The 24,646-nt window shown below is 35.8% G+C and overlaps 1 long non-coding RNA gene across 2 annotated transcripts; it reads right to left on the minus strand.

The window, feature by feature from the left end:
- Positions 1–17,564: 17,564 nt before the first annotated feature.
- Positions 17,565–20,661, minus strand: LOC124899358. Of its 2 annotated transcripts, none has more exons than XR_007056813.1 (3): positions 20,179–20,661; positions 19,064–19,182; positions 17,565–18,429 (listed from the first exon to the last, which is right to left on the minus strand). It is a non-coding gene; the product is annotated as an uncharacterized LOC124899358 (long non-coding RNA). The 2 variants fall into 2 exon arrangements; XR_007056814.1 differs by lacking the exon at positions 20,179–20,661 and adding an exon at positions 19,297–20,162.
- Between the last annotated feature and the right edge of the window lie 3,985 nt (positions 20,662–24,646).

Below are 24,646 nucleotides of genomic sequence, written 5' to 3' on the forward strand. Positions count from 1 at the left end.
AAAAAAAAGATGAGTGCCAAGAAAAATAAAGTCAAAAAAGTCCCAAAGAGAAAAAGAGTCAACAAAAGAAAAAAAATAGAATCAAGTAAAAGAACGAGCTTCCAGAACTACGCGTGACCTGATTCTCCTCTCTCGAAGGTGAGATACGTAGGCTGCCCTACTAAGGGCTTGGTCCAACCAAATAAATCGTTTAGAATTGCCCAGTAAAAAAAATTGGGGCATGAGTTAATCCTCATTATTTGAGTCGATTTCAAAAGTTGTAATTCCTACCCCACCTCAGGTGTCGTTTGGCCTTATGCTATCCTTTCTTTCTAACCCTATCCAAAAGCTAAGTTACAACCAAAGAAATATCTTCAGATCAATCTTTGAGAATGTTAAGGCTAAGCATACAATGGATGTGATGATGCATTTTGGGAACTACTTTTCTTCCTCAGCATAAGGAATCAGGAGAGAAATAAAAATGAGAGAGTGTTATCAGTGAAAGCCCTTACGGGCATCGTAAGACGATGGTAAGCTGAGAGAGATAAAAATGAGAGAGTCTTATCGGTGAAAACCCTCACGGGCACTGTAAGATGGCAGTGAGTTGAGACAAATGAAAATAAGAGAGTCTCATTGGTGAAAAACCCTCACAGACACCATAAGGCAATGGTGAGATGAGAAAAGAAAAATAAGAGAGGCTCGTTGGCAAAAACCGTTCAAGACACCACTAGCCGAATGAGGTCTTAAATGAAATCGATCTAAGAAAACAACTCAATTTTGAGGTCATTAACAACAATTTGTGAGAGTTTTGGATGGAAAGATCAGGTAGTTTAATCCGATATGCATGTCATAATCATTAGAGTTAGGTAAAATTTTATTTCATTTTTTTCAATGGGGACATTCATTATCATTTCTTTCTTTTCTATAGTTATATTTTTATTTTTCTTGAGTCAGTTATCCAAATAAAATCATTGTCATTTTTCTCTTGTCTATGAGTCAAGTCTATGTCAAAATAAGTGAGAAAAGATTTCAAAACTGGATACCCACTTCTTCAATTGTACAAAGCAAGGCAGAAAGGCCAATGCATGAAAGAGACATAATTGTGAGCCAAAATGAGGCAAGCAGAAAGTTTTGTCAACAAATAAGTCTAGGAACTCATGAAATACCAAGGTTCCGAGGGGTCTATCTAAGTAGCATGGCAATGCAGAGATGCTGTGTTTGTCTCAGTCACTCTTAATAATATGAGTTTGGTCAATGAAGCAGCAAGTCAATGACACAGGCTAATGGTTGGAAGCAAGGTTAAATGTGATAACGGCAAGAGCGTTTTCCATGAAAGACAAAGCCACAAACCAGCCACCATGTTTTTAAACTCACAACCTTTCTTTGTATGAAACAGGAACACATTTTACCTTCAAATCAAGGATTTCAAAGCCTAAACATCAAGGCCCGTAATTTCTCACATTTACAAATGCAAGAAGCAATGTTGCTGCACAGGTTTGATAATTAAATCATGGTAAAAATTCATCATCTTATATCCCTCGTAGACAGACTTTCTTGTCCAGGGATTTTAGTTTTTATTTGCTGGGTGATACACTTCTTAAATTAAACCTTCACTCCTAGAAGACGTACCTTTTAGTCAAGTCATTCCCTTTGATTCCTATAAAATGTACCTTTTAGTCGAGTCATCTCCTTTGATTCCTATAAGACGTACCTTTTAGTCGAGTCATTCCCTTTGATTCCTGTAAAACGTATCTTTTAGTTGAGTCATCTCCTTTGATTCTTATAAGACGTACTTTTTAGTTGAGTCATTCCCTTTGATTCCTATAAGATGTACCTTTTAGTCAAGTCATTCCCCTTGATTCCTAGAAGACGTACCTTCTAGTCGATTCATTACCTTTGACTCTTAGAAGATGTACCTTTTAGTTGAGTCATTTCCGTTGATTCCTATAAGATGTACCTTTTAGTCGAGTCATTCCCCTTGACCCTTAGAAGACGTACCTTTCAGTCGAGTCATTCCCCTTGTTCCTAGAAGACGTACCTTCTAATCTAGTCATTTCCTTTGACTCTTAGAAGACGTACTTTTTAGTCAAGTCATTTCCTTTGATTCCTATAAGATGTACCCTTTAGTCGAGTCATTCCCCTTGACCCCTATAAGATGTACCTTTTAGTCGAGTCATCTCCCTTGATTCTTATAAGATGTACCTTTTTGTCGAGTCATCTCCCTTGATTCCTATAAGACGTACCTTTTAGTCGAGTCATCTCCCTTCATTCCTATAAGACGTACCTTTTAGTCGAGTCATTCCCCTTGACCCCTATAAGACGTACCTTTTAGTCGAGTCATCTCCCTTGATTCCTATAAGATGACCTTTTAGTCGAGTTATACCCCTTGATTCCTATAAGACATACCTTTTAGTCGAGTCATTTCCTTTGATTCCTATAAGGCGTACCTTTTAGTCGATTCATTCGCTTTGATTCCTATAAGACGTACCTTTTCGTCGAGTCATTCCCTTTGATTCCTATAAGACGTACCTTTTAGTCGAGTCATCTCCCTTGATTCCTATAAGACGACCTTTTAGTCGAGTTATACCCCTTGATTCCTATAAGACATACCTTTTAGTCGAGTCATTCCCTTTGATTCCTATAAGGCGTACCTTTTAGTCGAGTCATTCGCTTTGATTCCTATAAGACGTACCTTTTAGTCGAGTCATTCCCTTTGATTCCTATAAGGCGTACCTTTTAGTCAATTCATTCCCTTGACCCCTAGAAGACATACCTTTTAGTCGAGTCATTCCCCCGTGAGCCCAATAAGACGTACCTTTTAGTCGAGTAATCCCCTTGATTCCTATAAGACGTACCTTTTAGTCGAGTTATTCTCCTTGATTCCTATAATGATGTGACTTTCACAAAAGTCCTTTGATGATAAACTGGGGCAAAGTTTAATTCTTGTGTTTGGAACTTCATTTTCTAGCAAATGAAATATCTTTATAATAATCTTTGTTTGGTATAATTTTCTTTTTAGTTTTGATGTGATTTTAGGAGCCCGACTGAAAAACAGGGCGAATAAATAAAAAGGCAAGCAACATGGTGAAAAAGTTGAAAGTCAAGCAACAAGGTGAAAAAGTTGAAAGTCAATCAACAAGGTGAAGAAATTGAAGGTCAACAGTTTGAAAAATAGTGAGTCAGGAACCCGCCTGAAGAACAGGGTGAAGAAATTGACCATCAAGCAACACTTGAAGAAATTGCAAGTCAGGAACCCGCCTGAAGAATAGGGTGATCAAACTCAAGTCAGGAGTCCAAAAGCAACTGCATAGATAGGATTTTTTGTAATTTCATTTTTGTTTTAACTTGTAATGTTCATTTTTGATGTAATAATAGAGCCGCGGATCGGAACCTCGAAGGGACCTCACTCGACTCTCCAACTCGATATTGTCCATCTTCTTCCAATCCTTTGAGATACGTGTCAATTGATTCCTTCGTAACTTGGGTACGTAGGATGTCCTAAATCAAGTACCGATTGCTTTTTTTCCTTTTTTTCTTTCCTTGAATAATGGTCGGGTTAAAATTTGGTCTCGTTGTCTACTTCTTTGTATGAAAACACTTTGTGTTTACATGCAAAGAGGGTCATGATGTAGACACCTAATTTTGTCTCTCCCCAAATCCAATTTATCCATTATTTTTACCTTTTGTTATTATACACCCTCATAAATGTGATATACCCCACAAAAATACAAAAAATAACAATTCCTAACAAATCAAATTCCTAATATTCTCTTATCCTAACAACCTACCCAATCAAAATAAACCACATCACACCCTACCTTTACCCCCACCTTACTACCCCACCTACCTTACCCCACTACCACACAATTCTCATTCTCACCAGAAAACCATCAGCACACCTCACAACATATATACATACACACAATATTCACGTGCAGTGACCATTAGAGGGAAAGAACAAAAAGGAGAATTAACCAACTTCATCTCTTCTCCTGTTCTCTTCACACACTCACAGCAATACCATATACAATCATAGACCATCCCACTTACAATAATAATTCCACACACACTCACGCATAGTAATTAGAGAGAGATCGGAATTGAGAATAGAGAGAGGGAGAGAGCTGCAAAAGAGTAAGAGAGATTCGCGGGAGAGGATTTTCTCACCAAAAAAATGCTGCTACCGTCCTTTCTTCTCCGTTTCATTCATTGTTGGGGCTCGCTGGAGCTCCGACAAAATGAAAGGTAAACCCAACCATCATCCCGTCGTCTTTCTATCGCAATTAGGGGTCACCAGAGCTTCGGTCGACCCATAGCAGTCCAAGTCCCACAACAAAACAAGTCAACCGATCTTTTGGATTTGGTTCCAGCAAAATCTGTTATGGATTCTTGATATTTTAATATTTTGGGTCTGATTTGACGATTAAACTAAGTTCGGGATCAAGTTTTGTGAGTTTGGGTAGGTTTAAGGTTCGGTGGCGTTCTAATCAAGTAACCCGATTTGATCGAAATAAAGTCATCATTTGAGGTCCAATTCTTCAACTCTATTATTCTTCTATTTTACCCTCACATGATGCATTGATGTTATGAATATGAAAGATTTGTTGTTTGGTATATTTGAATCTTTGTTGTGTGTTGGTTGACATTGGTTTTGAACTTTGAACACTTGAATTGATAATCGAAGCATGTGATAATTTGGTTGATGGATCGAGGGATCAGAATTTGATAAAAGATGGATAAATTAGCTGCTTTGATTCATTGTCATTGTTAATTTTGCATCTAATTGTCGATTTTGCGATAGTATCACGATAGGTCGAACGGGGTAGGCAACAGTAGGCTCGGGTAGGTAAATTGAGAACTTGTGGATTATGGAATATTCGAAATATATGTTGAATGTCTTTGTTTTATCGCCTTTGACTCAATTGTACTCATTTGACCGGGGAATTCCCCAAGGTATCTGTATTGCCTTATCCGGGGAATGCCCCGAGAAAGTTGTACCGGAAGATGGCACACGGTCAAGGCCCAGAACGTCAGGTGGAGTTTAGTGTAGAATAGAATAGGATTTATATTTTTGCATTTTTATTTGGAACTGTATAATTCGGACTGGGCACTACACTTCTGGATTTGTTATATTTTGTGTCTTCGATTGATTGTTTCATGTGTTTTGTGTGGTTTATACATTTGTAATGCCAAACTAGCCGATACGCCTTACCAAGCAATCGTGGTCGAACCACGAGATCAAAGGGTGCCTAACACCTTTCCCTCAGTCAATAGAATTCCTTAGCCGAAATCTCTATTCGCGGATCAGTATTCAGAGTCAAACTATTTTAAAAAAAGGATTTCCAAAGGTAACTTGGCACACCCAATCTATGCCAAGTGGCGACTCTGATTTTGAATGTAAAAACAATCCTTTTTTGAAACAAATCATTTTCTTTTGTCACTGAATAATAAAAATTCTTTCAAACTTAAAACAAATCTTTTTGGAGTTAAAAAGTGGTGTGACAACTGTCTAGTTTGGGAAATAGAATGGAAGAAGGAAAGTGCTGAAAAAGAACTGAAGGCAAAAAGGAAAGAGGAGCATGCAATGATAGCATCCTGGAGTTCTGATTTAGATAAAGATAAAGTTGATAAAACTGCATTCATGGCGCTTGGGGATTCAGATCTGGATGAAGAAGATGAGGATTCTGAGGTAAGTATACTTGAACTCAAAGAAAAACTGAAATTGTTCTCAAAGCCAAAACTTATTTCCCTGATGAGTGCATTGATTGATGATTTCCAAGAGTTAACATCTGATAGGGATGAATTGTTCAACAGTCTAGAAAGTCTTAAATTTGATCTCATAGATCTAAAGGCTTGCTCAGATACAGTTGATAAGGACAATTGCATTCTCAAAAAATAGGTTGCAGAACTTGAGATTTCAAACAACAATCTTAAGTCTGAAGTTCTCAAATTAACTCTCACTGAAAATAGGAAGAAGGCCATGAGTAAAGAACAAGAAGATGCTGAACTTGAGCTTGTTAAATACAAAGAAGAATGTCATGATTTAACTGAAAAAATGAATAAGTTGAATCAGGAAATCTCTAAACTAAAATTGGATCTTGAAAGGGCAAACAGGTGGACAAACTCCTCTAGAATTGGTCAAAAATTAAGTGAGAAAAAATTTAATGAAAAGGCAGGTTTGGGATTTCACAAAAGTTTTGATGATCCAAAAGATTTATGTTATATTTGTGAAAACCTTGGACATCCCACCACTGAATGTCCAGTAGCTGCAAAAAGCAAATTAAATAGTCAAAACCTGGCTAACAGATCTTATCAGACCAAAAGGAAAAAAAAACCAGTTCTGGTCAGAGAAACAGGTTGCACTACATGTTGCCTGCATGGACTATGAGAATTTTAATTCATCCTTTCACTCATAAAACAGGACCCAAGCTTGTCTGGGTTCCTAAGGCTAACCTTTGAATTCTTTTGCAGGAGAAGTGAAAGGAAACAAAAGGCACTGGTATCTAGACAGTGCTTGCTCAAGACACATGACTGGTGATAAGAAAAAGTTTCTTTCACTCTCCAAAATAAATAGAGGATGAGTTTCTTTTGGTAATGAAAAAAGGGGAATCATAACTGGAATTGGAAAGATTGGCTCATCTGAGTCAAAAGCATTGCAGGATATCTATCTTGTAGAAGGATTAAAGCATAATCTGTTGAGCATCTCACAGCTGTGTGATAAAGGTAATAAAGTTGTTTTTACTGCTGCAGGAGTCAAGGTAAAAAAGATGTATACTAAATAGGTTGTGCTCACTGCAAGGAGATATAAAAATGTATACAAAGCTGACATCATGGCACTACCAGGACCGAAGCTGACTTGTCTGAGTGCTATAGAAAATGATCCCCTCCTTTGACAAAGAAGACTTGGTCATGCAAGTCTGAAACAACTAAACATACTTTCATCCAAAGACATGGTATTGGGATCACCCAAGACCAAGTTCAAGGAATAAAATCTATGTAGTGCATGTGTAAGGGGGAAGCAGGTAAGATCCTCTTTTAAGTCAAAGAACCATGTTAGCACAACCAAGTGCCTTGAGTTGGTTCATGTAGACTTATGTGGACCCATGAGACTTCAAAGCAGAGGTGGAAAAAGGTATGTATTTGTGATTGTTGATGACTATTCTAGGTTTACTTGGACTTTGTTTCTATCCTCTAAAGAAGATGCCTTTGATGTCTTTGAAATATTCATTAAGAAAATTGAAAAGAAATTAGACACTTCATTAGTTTCCATAAGGTCTGACCATGGTTCAAAATTTGAGAATGTAAAATTCTTGAAATACTGTTCAACAAATGGTATAGATCACAACTTCCCAGATCCTAGAACACTACAACAAAATGGAGTGGTGGAGAGGAAAAACAGAACTTTGAAAGATATGGCTAGAACAATGATGCTTCCAGCAAATGTTGCTAAAAACCTTTGGGCTGAGGCAATAAGTACTACATCATATATCATAAATAGATGCATGATCAGACCTTTGTTAGAGAAGACGCCCTATGAATTACTAAAAGGAAGAAAACCCAACATCTCTCACTTTAGAATCTTTGGATGTAAATGTTTCATACATAATAATGAAAAGGATAATTTGGGAAAATTTGATACTAAAAGTGATGTGGGAATCTTCTTAGGATATTCACTTTATAGTAAAGCATATAGGATTTTAAACAACAGAACAAACTGTGTTGAAGAAAGCATGCATGTGATCTTTGATGAATCCTGTATTAAGACTAACCTGCAGGAAGAAAATGATGTTGAGGAACAAGTTACACAAACCATTTTATTGAATAAAGCTACCAAACTTGGAGGCACTTCAATAGGGGGAACTGAAACTAAAGGCACAGTGATAGGGGAACTGTGTCACCAACTACCCCAGAACAAAATATCATCAGTGACCCCAGTATCTCTCTAGGCTTGGTTCCAAAAGGGTACAAGTATCAAGGATCATATCCTATAGAAAATGTTCTCACTGAACTCACCTTTGGGATTACTACAAGATCTAGACTGAGAAGTATGTGTGCTTTCAAGGCATTCCTGTCAGAAATAGAGCCAAAGAAGATAACTGAAGCATTGCTTGATGTTGATTGGATCATAGCTATGCAAGAAGAGCTGAATTAGTTTGAAAGAAGCAAAATATGGCACTTAGCTCCTCTTCCAAAAGACAGATCAGTTATTGGAACTAAGTGGGTGTACAGGAATAAAGTTGATGAGCATGGAACAGTCACAAGAAACAAGTTAAGGTTGGTGGTCCAAGGATATAACCAAGAGGAAGGAATCGACTTTGATGAGACTTTTGCTCCTGTAGCAAGACTAGAAGCTATAAGATTACTTGTTGCCTTTGCTGCCTACAAGGAGTTTATACTCTATCAGATGGATGTAAAAGTGTATTTTTGAATGGCTTTCTCAAAGAGGAGGTGTATGTCAAGCAACCTCCAGGATTTGAAAGCAAAGAGTTTCCTGATCATATGTATAAACTGGATAAAGCCTTGTATGGGTTGAAACAAGCACCTAGAGCTTGGTATGAAAGGTTGTCAAAGTTTCTACTGGAGAATGGACATACCAGAGGTAAAATTGATAATACCCTTTTCTTAAAGACTAATAGGAAGGATTTGTTAGTTGTGCAGGTGTGTGTGGATGATATTATTTTTGGCTTAACAAATATGAGTATGACTCATGAGTTTGGCAAACTCATGAGTTGTGAATTTGAGATGAGCATGATGGGAGAGTTGAATTACTTATTAGGCTTGCAAATAAAGCAGTCAGCTTCAGGGACAATGATTCACCAACAGAAGTATGTCAAAGAGCTTCTCAAGAGATTCTTCATAGAGGAGGCAAAAGAGATAAGTACTCCTATTGCAACTACCACAAAGTTGGAGTTGGATGAAACAGGTTCAGATGTAGAGCAAAAAATGTATAGAGGTATGATTGGGTCATTATTTTTCCTCACAACAAGCAGGCCTAACATTGTGTTCAGTGTAGGTTTATGTGCCAGGTTTCAAGCAAAACCCAAAGAATCACATCTAAAATCTGTGAAGAGAATCTTTAGATACTTGAAGGGAACCAGTGATCTTAACTTATGGTATCCCAAAGGTAGTAACTTTAATATGATAGGTTACTCAGATGCTGATTATGCAGGATATCTGGTGGACAGGAAAAACACTACAGGAATGGCACACTTCCTTGGATCATGTTTGATTACCTGGTCCACAAAGAAGCAAAATTTAGTTGCTTTGTCTACTGCTGAAGCTGAATATGTTGCTGTAGGATCCTGTTGCGCTCAATTGCTATGGATTAAGTAACAACTCATGGACTTTGGTATAGATGTTGGTTGTATTCCTATTTTTGTGATAATACAAGTGCTATTAACATAGCTAAAAATCTTGTTCAACATAAGAGAACCAAACATATTGATATTAGGCATCTCTTTCTTAGAGATAATGTTGAAAAAGGTCATATATCCATTATGTTTTGTTCTACTGAGGAATAGATTGCTGACATTTTCACTAAGGTCTTGAGTAGAGAACACTTTGAAAAAATTAGGTTAGCCTTTGGGATGATTAAAATTGCATAAGTCTCCCTCAATGCTTGACTAGAATAATTTGATTTTACAAGTGATTGTTGGTTAATTCAGTCTCACACATTAAGTTGTATATCCTAAGTCCAAGATTTTAGAGTATGTTGACTCATGTATGTGTTGATTTTGCAGAAAGCCTTGATCACAGAAGCAATTTTGTCTATTTAGTCATTCATGTATGATTGTTATTACTTCAAAGTAGCTTAAAGAGAAACAAGTTGATTTCCTGGTTCCTTCTTGGTCCATTTAAACCGCCAAAATACAAAGAGTCCCTTCCCTTTAAAAAAGCTGCCACTTTCTTTCCCATTAGGACTGAAACACTCATCATTACTCCTCTGCCAAATACAGTCCCTCACCCTTTCAACTTCCACATCTTTTTCTCTTAAATACACTTTCCTGATTCAAAAATAGCATCATTCTCTTCATCTTTCTCCTCTTCTTCCTCCTCCTCCACTGACTTTGTTCCAAATCTCTTCACCGCACTTATCCTTAATCCAAACATCACCTTTTCTCTATTAATTCCTCCTTCAATCACCCAGAAATTCATCGATTTTGCTGCTTTCAGAAATTTCCCAAACCCTTTTGCCCAAATTTCTTCCTTCTTCATTCTCTTTGAAACCTCTCCTTCTTCCTTCTATCCCACTCCACATTGTTAAAGCTGATGATAATCTTAGTGACAGAGATGAACTTTCTATCGCAGAGCTAATCCCAAGAAGGTCCAGGTTCAAGCTCCCAAGAAAACCTCTTTCCATTCTCGTCACTGTTGACAACACTGCCCCACCAAAATTTTCTCCAAATATCTCTATCCCTCGTACTCCTCACACTCGAGGAAGAAAACAACGAGAATATGCATCATTTTCCAAGGTTCTTCGAGCCATCAAAAAGAATCGTATGGCTACATCTGATCCCACCCCTCCTCGTGCATCTTCTCCTGATCTTCTACTTTGATCTGTCAGAAAGACAAAAACTATCATGGCCAAAGTTCAAAAACCCTCATTGCCCCCGAAACCCTCTTTTAAACCTACTCAAAAGGCCTCCCCCTCTTTAAAAATTCCTTTTACTATCAAAGTATCCTCCTCCTCCTCAAAAGTTTCCCCTTCCAAGCCTTTTACTCGTCCCAAGAAACAGGTCACTCCACCTGTTCCTTCTGACTCATTTGACTGACTTTACCCCAGATGCTACTGATGACTTAGGACCTGAGTTTGAATTTCCCTACTCATCTTCTCATCAGGATACTCCTGAGGCTCATTATCTTCACTTTTAAAAGCAAAAATTAGCTAGAGGGAGGGTAATTAATGGTTTTGGGGGACTTGATATGCAAGTGTTACTGGATAAATTAGAGTTTCAAGGTTGGTCACATTTATTTCTTCAGGGTGATCTTCACCGTAGATTTGCTAAACCTGGAGTATATGAGTTTTTTACGAATGGGGTGGTAATTGGTGAATTATTCTCCACTACTGTTAGAAAGGTTACCATAAACCTTTATATTGCTGACATTGCTAGGATTTTACGTATTCCCTCTGGGGGATGAGGTCACTATGTCAAGGTTGCTTGGCCTCCTCTGGATAATCTTGCCTCTGCCCTCAACATATGTAGAAAGTTTTTTGGCAATCCTAACTTGCTCCACCATAGAAGAGTCCTCAAGAGGGAGATGTCCCCACTATATCAGCTCTATTTTAATTTGGTCCACAAAATGATTATTCCTAGGAAGGAGAGACGGTGTGTGGTAAGTTTTCTTGATTTTACACTCATGGAGCTGTTGGGTACTGAAGTACGAATTGATCTGCCTTGACTCATACTAAAGCATATACAAAGAGTTCTACTCAAGGAAGTGAATGGACATGATCTACCTTATCAATTCTGGCTCACCCCCATATTTGAGGACTTAGGTGTTTCTGTTCAAGTGTGGTCTTCACAGACTACCAAAGATATCATAGGGCATGTGAACCATATGATGCTACCTGTTTCCATGAAGAGTACTGATAATCCGATGCAACGATTGAGAAATTCACTGGCTGAGAAACAAGTTGAGGTGGAAGTTGCTCAGGCAACTTTGGGGCTGCACAGGTTGCTCATGAAGAAGAAAAAGGGATCCTCCATACTCAAATTGCTTCCCTTAATTCCTTGTTAGAAAAAGAGAGAGCTGAAAATGCAGATGTTATTAGGAAACTCACCTCTCTTATTCCTTTCTCTTCTTCTACTTAGCCTCTTCACTGATATCTTAAGCCTATCTCCTTTTGTTCCTTTTCCTGACAGCTTATTCTCTCTTAGTTTACTTTTTGGTATATGTAGTCATCTCTGCAAATGAATAAACTGGGCTTAGTTGTTTTACTATTTTCTGCTCCTGTTTTCTCATATTGTATTTATGTTCTCTTATTCTGAATTTTGATTATCTTAGTGATAGCCTCAATGGCCATGAATTATTAGACGTTTTTCACTTGTTGATCCAACTTTTCGATGGTGTCAAAAGGGGGAAGAGTAGGCTATGCAATACTTATAACTCAATGACTAACCTGTTTCATTCTATGCTAGTCTTTATTCAAATGCCTTATTGAGTAAGTCAGGGGTCTGTAATGTTATGCTGCTATGTTTTTCATCATCAAAAAGGGGCAATTTGTTAAGGCATGTGGAGTTTTTGATGATAGACATATGAATGAAACATGTTGTGAACGATGGTCCATTCAAGTGTACAAAGAAAAGCTGCAGGCAAGGCTGTTGATAAGATAATACTGCGCATAGACAGGAGTGGATAAGCAAGAATATTCAGGAACCTTCTCAAACACTTATCACTTCAGTAAAGTGGAAGAAAAATGCAACATTAAGAAGTTGAGTTGATCTAGAAGTCCAACCATGAGAAGAGTTCTGCAAGGATAAAGGATAAAGCAAAAAAGTCATATTTAATGAGGGAAGGAGAAACGGCTACAACAAGGAGTAAAGTTACTTGATAGAGTAAAAAGAAGAAAGAAGCATAAATCAACCAGGACTCTATTACAGGTGTATCACCAGGGTGCATATATACTTGAAGAAGAACCTGGTCTCTTACTTAGCAAGTTGTAGACTTTGTGTAGTAGGTAGGTTCTTTGAGTTGTAATGAGTTATTGTTCTAGTCTCAGTGATCTATAAACTGAGTTAGGAATTGTGTCTTCAAGTTTGGGAACTCGAAGACTTGGGAGAATTTATCTTGGGAAGATTTGTGTTTTTGTAGTGATAGGAGTTAGAAGTTTTAAAAGTTTTAATTCCTAGTTTACAAGAAGTCTTGTAATTCTGTTGATTGTTGAGGATCAAGTATTATAGTGAAGTTGGGGTTAAATCCTGTAGAGGTACAAGTCGTGGTTTTTTTACACCTTTCTTGAGCCGGGTGTTTTCCACGTAAAAACACTGTGTTCAGTAGTTACTTCTGTGAACCATGTTTACTTACTTGTTCCACAAATAGGCAATTAGTAGGGCTCGTACTCTAACTTGTACACAACTTCAGAATTTACTTGTGCTATCGTATTATTCTCCAGGGAAGTTTCTTGAATCTGTCTTGATTTTCATTTTCTTGACAATTAGCTTGTGAACATAAGTGTGACGCCCCGTATTCAAGTACGTGGATTGGTCTTATTTATATGGAATTAATTTTATTTTATTTTATTTATACCGGAATTTGCCCGTCGATGGTTCCATACGAAGGTTATTGAACAAGCTTTCCAACGATATAAAGATTTCCAAAAACGGATAGGTTTCGTATATAATCGAGCACGTTCGAAACTATAAAACGGTGGCCGAGATATTTGTGAATAGTAAATGTGCAGGAAAATTTTCTGCACACAAACTATTGAGGCCAGCCATTTTTTTGGGTCAACTTTGAACGATCATAACTCCCTTAATATAATAAAATGGGAGAGCTGCGACCTATGAAAAGAAAGATCTTTGAGTCTTCTTTCTAATGCAATTGGTTTCATCCAAATCCAACGTCTGAGTAAGGAGTTATACTCGTTTTACCTCAGCCTCTCAAAATAAATTTTTAGGATCAACTTCAAACGATCATAACTCCTTGTACAGGACGAAATGGGTGGCCTACTTTATATTAAATGAAATCCCTTTGAATTATCTTTCCAACAATACCAATTTCACCCAATTCCGATATCGGAGCAAAGAGTTATAGTCGATCTACTTTAGCTTATCAAAGCAGTCCACCAAAGGACAGATTTGACATTATTTAAATTTTAAAGGCACTTTGGTCATTCCCTATGTATTATGGACGGAAATATGTGTATATATACATGTATATGAGTTCAAAAACTCATTTTCATCATCAATCATTGAGAAAGAACAAACTCTAGCCAAATTTGACCTTTAAATTACTTTTGATTCAACCGTAGAAATTCCAAAGTAATCCGATAACTGCGTTTGTCATCTTAAGAGCTTCGAACGGCACCTATTATTTATGCAAAAAGGATTGCATAATCAAGAGGTGAATTCTAAGGTATGAATATTGTTTGCCTTTGTTATCTTCCATATGTATATGTGTGATAGAGGATTATATGTATTGGTTGTTATTGAAAAGTGATGAAAATAGGGTTATGGACTATTTTGCATGGTTTGGTTGTATTGAATTGTGGAAGGTGGATATGGTAATTGAGTTATGGAAGGTGGATATGGTGATATACTATTGAATTGATGTTTATTTATGTCTATGGCTCAATTTGGTTTAATGGATTGGTTGGAAGGATAAATGAATCCAAACTTGATATTGGAGGATGTTGTATGAATATGCATGGCATGTGAATGTAATAGGAGTATAAGAGGTTTAAAGTGACACCCTTTATGGTGTAATTAAGGCCTACTACTTAACCACTAGTTTGGTGAATTCAAATAATTGAATTGTGACATTTGGTCCTAATACTAGATTGCTACATATGTTCATTGTAGATAAGTAATCCGAAAAGACGAGAAGTCCATTTGAGACTAGTATTGAAGGTTGACAGTTAGGTATGTAAAGCATACTCTATACCATATCTTTAGCATGAAAGTGAACAATTGTTCTATTAAGAAAGTTTCCAAAGTTATTCAGTAACATGTGATCCATAATGGTTTTGTATGATGTCCTACGTTACCAATGAACTTGTTTCCACCCTACAAGATGTCAAGACATTCCAATACTTACTTGTTTTCCAAATCTTACATGTTTATTGCACTAATGAATGTCAGAAAGTATCCGGTTACTCAAACAAGATCCATGTGCTATTAATGACTCCAAAACATTTCATTGATATACCAATAAGTTCCTACTTCATTGTTATGGCATTGATGACTCCAAAACACTTCATTGATGTGCCAATGAGTTCTTACTTCATAGTTATTGCATTGATGGTCTATTTATATGTCTCTTATTGACGTATCATTGTTTCAAAGTGTCAAAAATGCGGTGGCGACCGAAATAACAATCTCAAAGATTAATTAAACTAAGTGATGGAAGTTCTCTCTTATCGGGTGGTATCCCAGGGGCATAAGCCTATCATGGGTCGATCCCAGTTGATATGTACTAGAGGCAGCTTAATGGTCACAGTACAGTACAGTAATGATTACAAAGATGATAAGAACGAAGGTAAAGTGATTGAATAAATACAATGTACAGGTTGTCACAAGTTCTAGTAAGTGTGGTCCACTCTTATTACGATTTATTCACTTGTTTCTGATTTCTATTGAGCTCCTATATCATATGTGATTATCTACAGCTTTACATACTCAGTACATATTTCGTACTGACGTCCCCCACGAGGGACCTACATTTCATGCTGCAGGCACAGGTACCTCAGCTCATACACCGCACAAGTAGGAGTCAGGATACCCAGCTGCTTTTGGTGAGCTCCAGTTTGCTTCGGGGCTTTCCGTGTCATATCCAGTCACTTTTGGAATTGTATAGAATTTAGTTATATGGCGGGGTGTGTCCTGACCTTAGTTAAACTCTGTGTATTGTCTAGAGGCTTTGTAGACCTAATGTACAGTCAAGGTGGTGTTTTGTTAATAGACGTGATGGCTCCAATGGCCAAGTATTGTATATACATGTATATGTGTGCTCGAGCTTATACAGGTGATTATTTCCTTTTATATGCGACATGATGCTGTTCGAATTTTGGGTTGTCATAGAGGTATGCATGGGAAGTATAAGGTTATGAGCTGGTTCTCCCGGGCCTCCTCGGTTACGGGTGCCAGTCCGCCCAATAGGATTTGAGGCGTGACAATAAGCATACGAATTCTTAGCTCGAATGCTCTGTTCATATTGAAATGTCTAAAAGCTCACCAACATTAGACAAATTTGTCAAGCACCTTCACTAAATATGCGCTACCAAAGCGACATTCTGATAAGCTCCAGGATAGAAATACAAGGTTGAACTTGAACACACATTGAGAGAAATGTACCCCAACTGAGAGCAAATGAAACAACAAAAAGAGACTAACGAAATACAACTCAAAAGGGGTATAGTATAACCTCCTTATTCCACACTACGTAGTATAGATACTAGTTTGCAAGAGAATGAACTTGAAAGACATACAGAGCAACAATAATTAACCACAAAGTATTACAATAAGGAAAAAAGGTGAACTTGAGATGTCTCCTTTTCTTGAAACCAGAAAGCCACCTACCTTGCTTGTAACTTTCAACTGCATCAGTTAGAGTTTCCTCCAGTGGCCTATATTGCCAACCCAACTTCTGCAGCTTCTCTGAACAAAAACTTGCATCCTCCGTCACATTGGTAAAACTGTAATGTATAACGTACATTTAGGACAACAGATTTAGATAAGCGAGGAACTTCTATTTGTAAGAGCTCAACCAACCGAGTGATAATTGTCCGATTTGAGGCTAGGACTGTAGGGTCTATGGACTTGTTCAAGCATTTGGGTAACACATTCTAACGCCATGTAGTCTTAGGCCCAAAAGCCACAATATTACTACTGGGCAAGGTTGTTACTATAATACTTATCAATACATCTAATCAAATGGACCAAGTTTACTACACAGCTTTCTGTAATTTCTTAACCACGCATCGAAAATAGGAAATGAAATAGCCATAAGAGAAGTTCCAATTTCCTTAAGCTGCTTCTTTTTTACAGTTATCCAGACTAAAGATTCAACCTTCATTTTCTTGAGCTCAGCAAAATTTCTGCAACTCCTTCCAATTTCCTCTATGACGACAGAGTGCAGGATATCTAGTATACTAGGCATTGTCGATGATTCAAGGTCTTCCCCTCTATGAAAACTGAAAAACCCTGCAATTAATCACAAGAAGGAAGATATACGTACACCAACATTCTTGAAAACATAACAAATCTTGATGACTCTGATAAATTTGGAAATAATGTGCTCATGCTTTTCAATTTCTGGTGTTTAAGAATGGATCAAAGCATCCCATAAGTCATAAGTGTTGGCAGAACTGAAGGTAAGGAGATGCTCCTGTTAGATTCAAGAAAAAAACATGACAAAATAGTCCGGAAAACAAAAGTGAAGCCACAACTGTTGATAAATGTTAACAGATCAAAAACACATAATGAAAGAGTTAACAGTTACAACTAAACATTCAATGATGTAACACAACAGATGTTTCTATGGCTTATAATGCCTTAATCCTTGGTACGCCTGGCCAGTGGCCACATTACACCCTTCTTGACACACACATTTTTCACCAGAACCAAGTGAAGCCTAGTTAAGTCTGAAAGAGACTACAACAGGCTGCAACAACCACTACTGACTACAAAAACCTCTGATGGTAAGTCCACTCGAATCTGGCTACAGCCCAGTGAGCCCGCTGGAATCTGGCTCTTCCTCTTTGTCAAGTAATGTTAGACGTGAAACTTGGTTGACTGTTGAAGTTGAACGTGAAAAGAGAGGTATGTAATTCAATTAATCAATATTGTATCAAAAATTGAAAAGTATTATTAACATAACAAGTTCTTAACAGAATCAGTTACCATTTATTTCATTCTATAACCAAGTGCGAGCACACATCAACGCCTCCAAAATAGTAGGATGAAGTCTACTACGATGTGGACTAAATCAACTTCCCACTAGGCTAAGAATTTCTAACCAGAACTTAATCAGAATAATCAAATGTCTCTAATTCCATGACAATAGTGTAAGTTGGAATGTCATCGAACACTAACTTACAGTATGAACTGACCATACTATGATGTGGACTAATCAACTTCCCTCTAGGCTAAGAATTTCTAACCAGAACTTAATCAGAATAATCAAATGTCTCTAATTCCACGACAATAGTGTAAGTTGGAATGTCATCGAACACTAACTTACAGTATGAACTGACCATATATCTTGAGTACTTGTTTTCAAATTGAAATGAGTTCATTTGCAGTTTTAGCGCCAAAAGCTAGGGAGTTCGGAAGTCCAGATGGTTAACTATGTTGAAGCATTTAGCATATGACAAAATGATGCAAATACATTAATTTAAACTTCTGATTACATTAACCTTCTATTCCGATATGAAAATACATGTTTAGTTCACATTCTATCCTCTCTCAAGTAGAAACATTTGAACCAGATAGTAAGTTGATCAATCAAAGGAAATTGCCTCTATCTATGATTATACCTCGACGAGACTTAGGCGCGCCTAATGCGAACTTTCAGTATGAAATTATCCTCATCAATTAGTTCAAAACATAGAACATCTCCTACATGCACGTTATTGTCCCGTACAAATTTGCACCACCCTTTTCGAAATTTAAGTCTATCGGTACTATGAACAATGACCGGCCAACTTTTACCATCAGTCTGAAGAGTAGCTGTCTTCTCAAATTTTTGCCCACTCTTCATGTACTTGTAGCCAAATGAAGCGGGTATGTTCTGCATAAAGTATATATAGTAAAAAACGCGCTCAAACAGAATATACATTCAACAACCAAGTGGTCAGAGTATCAAATGCTATGAATTAAAAACACGACAGATCGACAATTAGTATACTACTTCTCATCATGATTCACAGTATATTCAAGTACTTCAAAGAATACCATTTGACTAATACAATTCATTTAGTCAATGTCGTTGTAAAGTCACTCAAGTGAAAACTAGATGATGATAAATCGATGAGTTTATCTTTTGCAAACCATATTTATCTGAAGTATAAGTGAAATTTTTTCTGTTTTCAAGGTAAAATATATTTCTCCTTGTCAAATGAGTACTAAGGAAAGAAACACATAAATATCTTTCACAAAATCTCACATATTACACTCCCCTAAACTTTCAAGTGCAAGAATTATATCATCCAAAAGTCATAATTTCAACACTAGCTCATGATGTTCATCTCTAGATACTTACCTTGTGAGAGGAATTAAAAATGCAGTTACCAGACAGGAATTTTCCACACTGTTTTGCCTTTTTGACACTAAATCAGTTGTATATAATGACACTTTTGAGAACATATAGGATGCATTCACAAATTTATACATGAAACCAAAATATTTTCAATAAATAAACTTACCAACAATACTTTTGAAAAGTTGGATTTCTTCAAGACGACTTCAAACAAAGCGACTGAGACACCAGAGTTTATTGACCCATCAGGTACTTGATCAGCTAGCGGAGCATCAGCTTGTATCCCTGTACCAGTACAGTTGGTTTTTTCGCGAGTTACTCTTTTTGGATTTGACTTTATAGATTATGCGTAACGAATGATGTATTGCCCCAAACCTGAAGATCTTCAAAGGTACTTACCATGGGTATTTTCTCATTCAAGCTCCTCCATGCCCGTTAAATCGTGCTTCAAGTAGCCATTTTTCCCAAATATTTTTACATTGAAAATACATTTTCTAGCATAAGAAAAATTTAGAAAATCTTCGAACTCCAAGTTATTATCCCGCATGAATTTTGGCCAACCACCCTCGAAAAAGAAATCCTCTCCAATCCTCCAAGCTCTCCTAGTTGGACCTTCAACTTCAAGCAGAGAAACCACTGGGATATCTCCATTGAAGTACTTGAGAAAGGACGAGGGAATTCTCTAGGAAAAGGAGAAACAAAAAGGCACATAACTTGGCGTGGTTGCTGGTAACAGCATATGCAACATAAAGACCAGGATAATACAGAATCAGGGTAGATGAACCTATGATTTTAACAAAAACTAGACTTCGAGGATCAACATCCGATGCTATTTCTCGAGTATATTGTCTGATTATGTCCAATCTAGTGCCGTAAACACCAACACATCATTTGCTATTTCATTCTCCAATCTTCGTTCAACTAGAAAACACAATATTAAACTCTCATCCCTACTGCAGATGCATCTTTAGCTATCCCGATTAAGAAATACTAAATATTTTCAAAGTTCAAATATTACTTCCAATAACGTTTAAAAGCGACATTCATATCACTCATCTTATCCCTAAAACAACAGTCCTGATCTAAAAGAACTGATTATGAGCCATAAATCATTTCAGTCAAGAACCAAAAACTATAACAAAACACATCTTCATGAAAATGTTTTATCAGTTTTAGGCTCGAAATAACTTTATTTAAATTAGTAATATCGTAATATACAACTGAATGCACTGATGCATATTATTACAAAGAAACAGAAATTTAGAAAAAAGGAAAGATTACCAGCTTAGGATAGCAATTTTCCGGGCGATAAACCTTAATGAACGCAGGGAATCCAGCACCTACATAGTTTTTTTCCGTTCGCATTGCCATTTTTCTTTCACCTGCTTCAAAGTTTATACCTTTAAAGATCTGTTCAACTATAAACACAACCAGGAAAAAGAAAAAGTTCAGCACTCTAAGGAAGAAATGAGAGTAATATATAGAGTAAACACACAAAGAGAGAGTAAATGATCCCTCTCTCCTTCCTCACTTACCTCTTCACATGGGTTGGATCAAATTTATTGATATTGACATGATGCACAGAGATTTCACCAAAATGAGAAGGGAAGGCGTATAGGCTGGCAATGGCAGTTGGTGACGTAAAAATTGAAAGGAAGAGAAGAAAAATAGGTGTATAATTTGAATTTGTGCATGAAAACATACGTAGAGGTTTTAATGCTTAAAACTAAAATGGTTCTGGAACTTAAAAAGATTATGATTTATGATTTTGTCTGCTGCTTTCACTATATTGTAATAAAAAGTCTTCTGAAAATTATTGTGCAGAATCAACATATTGCAGTAAAGTAGCTTTTGTTTTGTATTAAACAAGTGGAAAAAAATTGTAAAACAAAGTAGTCTTACAACAGTTTCTGTTTGTGGGAAAATTTTTTAAAATGCTTCACAAAATGCTCGATTGGTATTTTGATCTTATATCCACGAATCTCGAGAAGCTTTGGTATTCCCTCTGTCCAATCCAATTTTATCTTTTGTCTTGTTACTGTACTTAAAGAAAAAGGAAAAAACTATTTTATTTGACCATCTTTTGACTTGTTATGATGTTTAACGAAAAACAAAACTTTTAAACCTCGTCTTACCAAAAAAAAAAAATTTTAAACCTCATTTTGGTGCCACATAAATGGGTGTATATGCGTTCTTCAATTAATTCAACATGTTTTTGTCCTTGGTAAGTTGCCATTCATCCGTTACTTTTTTCACCAAAAATTAGATTTGATAATGATCAAGAAGGAGGTTGACTATCAACAATGTCACACCCCTTTCTCGCTCGGAGGGCGTTGAGTCGAAGGATTTTTTCAATTAAAGTGACGATTTTGAATAGGGATTATTTTATTAATAGAGTTGCCACTTGGAATTGAGTTTTGGTGTTCCAAGTCACCTTTTTGAATCCCTAATCAAAAGGAAATGACTCTTTATTATGGTCTGCGGAAACAGAAGACCGGGTAAAGAATTTTGTTGACCGAGGGAAAGGTGTGAGGCACCCTTCAAGTCCCGTGGTTCTAGCACGGTAGGTTTAATTGACTTATCTTAACTTAAAACTATTTTATTAAATTATGTTAAGGCCTAAGTTCACTCATTTTTTAATATTAAAACTTATCTATTATCTTATATTAAATAAATCGATGAAAGTTATTTTTTAGAAAAATATTTTATTAAGGTGCATTATTGCATCCTTGAATTTTTAAATGTCTCAGAAAGATATGTATGCCACATTCTTAATTGAGACGAATATTTTAAACGTGTCTAAAAATTATCTAGCGTTAAAAACTTTAATTTCTTGAAATGTCATTAATTTTAAAAGTAAACTTAAACAAAATTCATTTTTAAACAATTAATTAATCGTAACAAATAATTATTAAACCTTGCTAATAATAATGAATAAAAGATAAAATGAAATTAAATAAATAAAATAATAAGATAAGAATTTAAATATACAAAAACTCACCACAATATGACTGATAGACACAAATAAAAAAAAAATTGAAAGAAAAATATTCTTTTAGAAAAACTTAATACAAAAACTGATCTATGCGTTTTTCAATCTTTTCTCTCAATTTTTTCAATCTTTTCTCTCAGTTATTTTTTAGTTTCTACAATTTTGTTCCTCTCCGATCACTCCTTCTTTATTTATTCTTATTATTTTATTTTTTAACCAAAACTTTTCTTTTTCCTTTCTCACTTACTCTTTTTTTCTTTTTTTCTGATTTATGTTAGTGGCTATGTATGTACGTATCCAGTGTGCGGTAAGTGAAAAAAATAAGAACAACAAGTAATATGTATGATATGTTGGTGTATGTACAGAATTATACAAGATACAATGTATGCAAATGGTTTGTATAATGTTTGTTTATATATATATATATATACATATATATATTTACTGTTTTTCTTTCTGTTTTAATTTTAAATCGGACAGTATCATACGCAGTATTTTTATATTCAACACAGTATAAATAAATAAATATCTGATAATTTGACAGTATAACATATAATAATAGAAAGTTTATGTAATCGATCAACTACACAGACCAAATAATACATAATCTTTACTTGAACATTTTTATTTCATGCTCGTTTACAATAAAGTTTACAGAATAAATGATACACATCGAATAGAACCTGTGATGAAGCAAGAAATCATCCTCAAAACTCGAATGGAAACTCGAAACTCAATTCACCACTCTTTCCTTTTCCCTTTTCTCTTTGTCTGATTTTGAATGTTGTTTCTTTCTCACTTTTTGTTTTTGATGTTCTCTCCCTCTGTTTTTTTTTTTATTTTGTTTTTTTTCAGTGTTTTTCTCTGGTTCTGATATTTTTCTATCAAAGTCTGATAGATAGATAGTGTACGTATATTTTGTTTTGGGGGGTGGGAGTCCTTTAAATATGGAAATTTTGGGGGGAGTAATTAGGATAGGATAGGATTTAACTTTTGAATTGATTATCTTTTTTTTTTTTTTTACTTTTTCTCTTTTTATTTTAAAATAGAAGATAATAATACAATAATAAATGAATAAAATAAAAATAAATAAAATTATAAAAATAATAATAATAATTAATTAATTTTGATATTTAAAAGAAATACAATAAAATTTATAAATAGCCAAAATATATATAATAAAATAGTATTGAAACTACTAACTTATCTATTTTAAAAAATATATTTTTTTAAACATTTTTGTATTATTTTTTAAAAATTGGAATAAAAATAAATAATATCCTAAAATTAACTTCATATAGTTAATTAATTTTATCTAAAAATTTATTAAAATAAAATAAGAATTAAAATAATATCTGTTCAAATATAAATATTTAATATCAAAACATAAATATATTACACTCGGGGAGGGTCAAAAATCACATGTCTACATTTTGCCCCTCTTTGTGTGAAATCTCGAAGAGTTTTCATTTAAAAAAGTAGACAAGATATGATTTTTGATCCTCTGATTATTCTAAAAGTGAAGATAAAATAAAATAAAGTAAAATAAAAGATGTGACCGAGTCCTGGTTTTGAACTGCCTACATATTCCAGGTTTTAAGGGATAAAGGTCGAGTGAGATTCCGTCGAGTTTTCGGTTAATGACTTCTGCTTTTACATTCACATAAATAACAAAATAAAATTGAAGATACAAGTGAAAGATCTTATCTATTCAGCTATTCTAGAATCTTGACTTGAATCTTCATGACTTCTCAAATGGTGAGATAGTTATTATTCTGAGTTGAACTTGAAACATAAAATATTCCACTTCGGTTGCTTTTGACATTAAAGAGAAACTTGACAATTGATTTATTCTTCAGATTTTCTTTTGGTTTGGACTTTAAAATCTTCACCCTATTCTTCAGGCGGGCTCCTGACTTGCAATTGATAATTTTCATCCTATTCTTCAGACGGATTCCTGGACTTCCTTTTTCTTCACCCTGTTCTTCAGGCAGACTCCTGGACTTGTTACTTCTTCACCCTGTTCTTCATGCAGGCTTCTGACTTTCTTTTTTTTTCTGATTTTTCAAATATGTTCCTGAACTCAAAATAAAAGGTGACTTAGAAAAATAACATCCCATTCTTCAGGAGGGTCCTGGACACAAAGTAAATTCTCATTCTTCAGGAGGGTCCTGAGCAAAAAATAAATTTCCATTCTTCAGGAGGGTCCTGTCCCATTCTTCAGGAGGGTCCTGAGCAAAAAATAAATTTTCATTCTTCAGAAGGGTCCTGTCCCATTCTTCAGGAGGGTCCTGAGCACAATATAAGTTCCCATTCTTCAGGAGGGTCTTGTCCCATTCTCCAGGAGGGTCCGGAGTATAAAATAAATTCTCATTCTTCAGGAGGGTCCTGTCCCATTCTTCAGGAGGGTCCTGAGTAAAAAATAAATTTCTATTCTTCAGGAGGGTCCTGAGCACAACATAAATTCCTATTCTTCAGGAGGATCCTGTCCCATTATTCAGGAGGGTCCTGAGCATAAAATAAATTTCCATTCTTCAGGAGGGTCCTGTCCCATTCTTCAGGAGGGTCCTAAGTATAAAATAAATTTCAGTAAACACGAACACAATTTTGCCCCAGTTTACACTAGAAAATTCTATGAGTGCCATCAGGTCACAACTTGTGAAAAGTACAGTAAAAGGGGTGAATCAAGGCCTTTCTAAAGAACTGCATCTTTTCAGAGTAAAACTAATGACTTAGGAAATGCGTCTCCTAACACAT

Source organism: Capsicum annuum, chromosome 6, assembly GCF_002878395.1.
Source record: "Capsicum annuum cultivar UCD-10X-F1 chromosome 6, UCD10Xv1.1, whole genome shotgun sequence".
NCBI lineage: Eukaryota > Viridiplantae > Streptophyta > Magnoliopsida > Solanales > Solanaceae > Capsicum > Capsicum annuum.